Consider the following 5,725-nt stretch of genomic DNA (forward strand, 5'->3'; position numbering starts at 1 on the left):
TTTTTTTTTTTTTTTTTTTTTTTTTTTTTTTTTGGTATCAGGGCTCGAACTTGGAACCTTTCACTTGCCAGGCAGGCAGCAGAACCACTGAACTAAATCCCTGGTACCTAAATTTATTTTTAAATGGAGAGTCAGTGTTCTGATTGGAGCTTTGTAAATTTAAGTAAAGGCTGTGCTTCATAGGATGGTGACAAGGAAGGCATGGTGGGCATAGTGGTTGTCACTTGACAATGGAAGAAAGATTTATCAGCTTTTTTTTTTTGGCAGTGCTGGGGATTGAACCCAGGTCCTTGAGCATACTAGACAGGTATTCTACTACTCAGCCTCCCTAGCACTGAAAAACAAGCCGCCGTTGCAGGGGATAGTGAGACAAGTGGGTAGAAGGTAGAGGGGAAGTGCATCCCAGGAAGCCTTCATCACTGGCTCAGTCCAGTAGTCTGGCCAACTGCGCAGCAAAGGGATGGCCTAGCAGAGTCATGTGGCTGTCGCTCCTGCCCAGGCTTGGGCCGCTTGCCTCTGAGATCGCTCTGTGATTCTTTGATCAGGGCTTCAGATCAGGGGGTGAAGCACAAAGAAGAAGATAGGCCTTCAAATAAAAGCTAGTGCTCCTGCCTCCAAAGTCCATGTGTTAGACGCATGGTCCGCACTGGAGCGCCCCATGATCGCGCTTCTCATCCACTCCACAAAAGCAAAGCTACTGATTTTGGTGAATGGCAGGACAAAAAAAATAATAATTAAAACATGGTCTTTGTGGCAGTTGGAAAACATTCTGGTATTTCTCTGATTAATGCTCCATTGGTTTATTTTTTTCCCATATCTTTTTTCCTAGTCATACAGTTTATAAATCTTAAATTCAAATATATTTAGTTAAAATGGCTTTGTTGTACTTTTTTGGTTTGGGTACTGGGGATCGAACTCAGGACCTTGTGCTTGCGATGCAGGCATGGTGCCACTGAGCTAAATCCCTTGGGCCTGGCATAGCTGTTAGGAAATTGCTGTGTCCTTTTCTTTCTTTCTTTCTTTTTTTTTTTTTTGGCTTATGAGGAAAAGTTTATTTAGCTCCAGAACAATTTGAGGAGTCAAGGGCCTGACACACTGGTTCAGTTTTGATGAGGGCGGAGTCACATCCTGGGGATGACAACAGCAAGATGTCATGTCAGAGGAAGCAGTCACATTTCAAATGAGAAGCAAAGAGAAACTGGGTACCCACAGTTCCTTCTGAGGACACACCTCAGTGACCTAAGGACCTCCCACCAGACCTGACCTCTTTTTTGGGGGGGCGGTTATCTGGGTTTGAACTCAGGACCTTGTGCTTTCCAGGCAGGCACAGCCGTGTCCTTTTCTAAACAGTATCCGTTCTCCTCCTGACCTGTTCTGTACCATGTAGTAGGCGTGTGTCACGTGTGGCCTTAAAACCGTTGGGGCACCCAAGGTTGCTGAGGTCGGGGAGCCTTCCTCCTCCCTGTGACGCCCCGGTCCTTCTGTCTACTGTAACCGTGTGGACACCACAGTTCGTTGTCAGTATCTATCTGTAAAGTTTACTTTTTGGGTTTTAAGTATCCTTACACTCGCATGCCATAGTCTAACCCTCTTCCTCCCTCTCCATACTCCCTTGTAAACGGCACTGAAAATCCTTACTTTGAAGATTGCTATTTAATCTGATTTTATAGACATTCCTTGGCTTTTCTCAATGTACAACTGTCAGGATTATGGAAGAGTGATTCACTTGTAAAATTTTAGATTTTACTGATTAAAATGAAAACTTCTAAAATAACATTCTGAAAAGTTTAGTAAACCCTTTTCATTCCTTTTCTATCACTGTTTCAACATCGAATCTCACAACTAAGTCAATAGTACTGTTTAATGGTTTTTAGACACAAGTTATCCACAGAAAATGTGGCAGATGATTTACTCAGTTATAGATTTCATGCCTTTTGCTACCTATTATTATTTTAAAATGTGTGTGATACCTGTGATACTATGAATATAACTAAGACATACTGTATTTAATCTCCTAGACATATCTTATTAGATAGATACACCAGTAGTTACATTTATAAATGCGTATGAGACAACTTACTGATATTAAATAGGCGTTGTTTTATACCATTCTTTCAGGTATGCACGATTTTCTCCAGCTTGTTCTCCCTTCCTCAGCCTGATGAATTTTTTTTTTTTTTTGGAAGTATGACATTGCTTTGTTGTAAACTCTGTTCCTACTTCTCTCGTTGGAAGTTTTGTCTTCTCTTCATCTGCTGTTAGATATAGTTACTTTGGAATGCTGAACTTGAAATGTAATGAAAAGGGACACCAGAATTTGTCATCAGGGAGAATATCTTTTGTGTTGAACAGTTCTATCTGATCTTAACAATTCATTCCAGTCTGTTTATCAAACTTCTTCAGCACAGAGAGAGAGGAGGTTGAACTGGTTGGTGTGTTGGGCTGGCTGAGCAGGTCTTAGCCTAAACTAGTGGTGGGGGCCTGTGCATGGCAGCGTGTGATGCAGCTGGCTGTTTGTTGTCACTGAAGCTCTGTGAGGTTTGCCGTCATGAACCTATCTGGAAGGTTATATGGATCCAGCTTCCAAGGAAGTTTCCGCGCGGTTCCCTCCTGTTTGCTATGTACCTGTGACAGGTGTTCAGCCTAGTAGCAGTGTAAGTGGATTTTGCATATAAAATTCAAAGCAGGTGCCTCACTATATTTAACTAAAAGAATACCCACAAATTGCATATTTAGTAGGAAAAATCAAGGTACATTAATACCAAACTTTATTATGTAAAACTGTTGAATATTAACATAGAATACACCTTGCATGCTAATCCAGGACTTATGGGATTCTGGCATCTTGCACTGTGCACTTTTGTTTCGTTGGTACTTAAATTAATTTTAATTACTGGTGGTCTGTTGGGTACCATTTTGGGGGAAAAAAAGAAGTTGCTCTTAGTGTAACAGAAGCGATAGCCAGAGAAATTGTATAAATGGACACATTAAAAATTACTATTTCATTTTTAAAGGAATTGTATTATTTTGAAATTTGAAGGCAAGACACTTTCTGCCTTGGGCACTATACATTTTAATTCATTCATATCTTTAGAGCCAAGTGTCCAAGTAACAATTCGGGAGATAGTATAGAAAACGATTTTAAATAATTTTCTTTTCTTTTTTTTGGTACCAGGGATCGAACTCAGGCCTCTTGCGCTTGAGAGGCAGTTGCCAGAACCACTGAGCTAAATCCCCAGCCCCATTAAATAATTTTCAATGTTATCTTTTTTAACCTAAAGTGATTTATTCTTCATGATGGACATTTGCTTTTTATAGAATGATATTTTTTTTCTTTGAAATTTACATGTGAAGAGAGATTATAATAAACATTTTAAATCTTAGGTTGCTTGTTTAAATTTAATGGCTTAAGCAAGCAGAACTCTTGGAGAGAACACATGTATTTCACTGATATGTGCTGTCCAGAAAAATTATTTAATTTTCAACAATATGTTGCATTCTCATATTATAGAAATTCTGTAATTTATTTTTAATTTTTTACCTTGTTGACTATTAGTGTGAACACCCAAATGAATACCACCTGACTCATTTATATATTGTTTTAAAATGTCCATTTGCAAATATTCATAGAACATTTAATTTTTTTTTTTTGGTACTGGGGATCAAACTCAGGCCCTTGCTCTTGTGAGGCAGGCAGCAGAACCACTGAGTGAAATCCCCAGTCCAGAACACTTAAATTTTTGATGCAAGTTGCTAAATTGTATATAAAGGCAAATGTGTATATTTAATAGGTGAGAATTATTATTTTATTACTGGAATTTATTTCCAAGTCAAATTTGTTTTGTAGGTATTTCACTTGGAAAATTTTGTTTTATCTCAAAAATAGGGAATAAACCTCTCTTGTGATGTGACCACCTCAAAGCCCCCAGTGTTAACATAACATAGGGGGATCTTGAAATTGTTTGATTACGTTTGTTTTTCACTTTTGTTTGGATCAAACAAACATTAAGTTGGAAGCCGTTGTATTTTCGAAGAGTGTGCGGTTTGCCCTTGGGTCACCAGGGCCGCGTGTGTGTGCCTCTGCCTTCCTGTTGGTGAGATTTGTCGGGGTCGGACCGCTTTCCTCGTGGCGCTGCGATCAGTCTCCTGTCTGTCTCATTCTCGGCGGCCACAGTTTCGCAGAGCAAAACGTGTTCAGAGATGGAAGATGTGTGAGTTCTGTGTAGAACGGATGTGTCAGTAGCATCCATCTGCCGACTGCACATTGTTTATGGTACTGGATAGTGAAGTGGACGGTAGGGATAAAAGCATTAATCAGTACAAATCAAGGAGAAGAAGGAAATTGTGAACTTCTAATTTTAATATAAAAATTGTTTCCAAATGAGTATTTTCTTGCTGACTTTGTGTTAATGTTATTGTCTATGATTTGTAAGTTCATACTGATATGAGATATACATTTTTTCAACATTAATGTAGCAGTTCCTGTCATCTATTTTTATAATTTGGTTTTGAAAATGTATCATCTTAGAAATTATATTTTAAGTGCAAATAAACCATCCCAATTTGAAAGTCAACATGTTTTATATTTCATTCCCGTCAATGTGCAGAATACATTGCATTGTTAAATACCTGTTAAAATTGCCAAAATTGTTTTCAGGTTTCTGTGTTTTCATATGGCTACAACCAGTTTACCTACAACTCTAGCTGAATTGTTATGTAAAAAATGACGTTTGGTGGAATCACAGTCTACTCCATTTGGTCTACATGTAACACCTGTGCACAATACCTGTTCTGCTGACTTTTGTCATGTGGTATAAACTTGAATTTTTGTTTGTTGCTAAGACTTCCTGCCTCAACTTAGCAGAAGGTAATGAAAGGTTTTCTTTGTGTTATGTTCTTGGCTGAGCCCTGAGCATGAAGAGATAAATGGAATTGTACATTGTCTCTTTCATTATTTTATAATCTACTTAAATTAGCTACCAGTATGTCCAGCTGGAGGAGGCTTCCACATTTGTATAGCATAGGGACACAGGACAGTCCTAGCCTTTGGGAATCAAGACGTCTAGACTAGCTAGATCATAGTACCTGATCACTTGGCTTCTGTGAGCTCACCTGACCCCTCTGTAAGTAGGACACAGTAGGACAGTTCTCCTGCCTCATTTAGCCCTACGATGATCCGAAGAAGAGGTCTGCAAGAACCACAAAGAGCTAATCCAAAACCCCGGGTTGTGGTTTCCCATCCACAAACCCAATTCCCTTAGCTAGAATTCAGTCACCTGACTGCCCAGCCACAGAAGAGGAAGAGGAAGGCAGCCCAGCTGTGGGCGGAGGGTGTGGGTGTGGTGAGTGCAGCGTGCCTTTGCCACATCTCCCTTTGGCCCAGATCCCCCAGGGCGCCCTGTCTTTTCCTTGTTCTTTGGTATAGAGAGCTTGATAGATCTGTAAAGATATTAGTTACAACTTTTTAGGTTGAAAATACTCAGCTTGAGCTTTTTGAAACAAAAACATGCCGGGCATCTCGTGGAGTCGGGGTGCGAGGAAGCGGGACGTTCCAGGAGAATGTCAGTACAGAAGGGAAAAGCTTTTGCGACCTCGGGGCCATTTTTGTGTCTTTTGGTAAATCCAGTGCATCCTTGGCAAGTGAACGTCTGGCAGCTCACGCTCAGGCCCCTTGTGAGGGGTCAGCACATTGACCTCATCCCGGTCCTGACTGCCACAGAGTATC

Source organism: Fukomys damarensis, unplaced genomic scaffold (assembly GCF_012274545.1).
Source record: "Fukomys damarensis isolate Sample0158 unplaced genomic scaffold, DMR_v1.0_HiC HiC_scaffold_31, whole genome shotgun sequence".
NCBI classification, from domain to species: domain Eukaryota; kingdom Metazoa; phylum Chordata; class Mammalia; order Rodentia; family Bathyergidae; genus Fukomys; species Fukomys damarensis.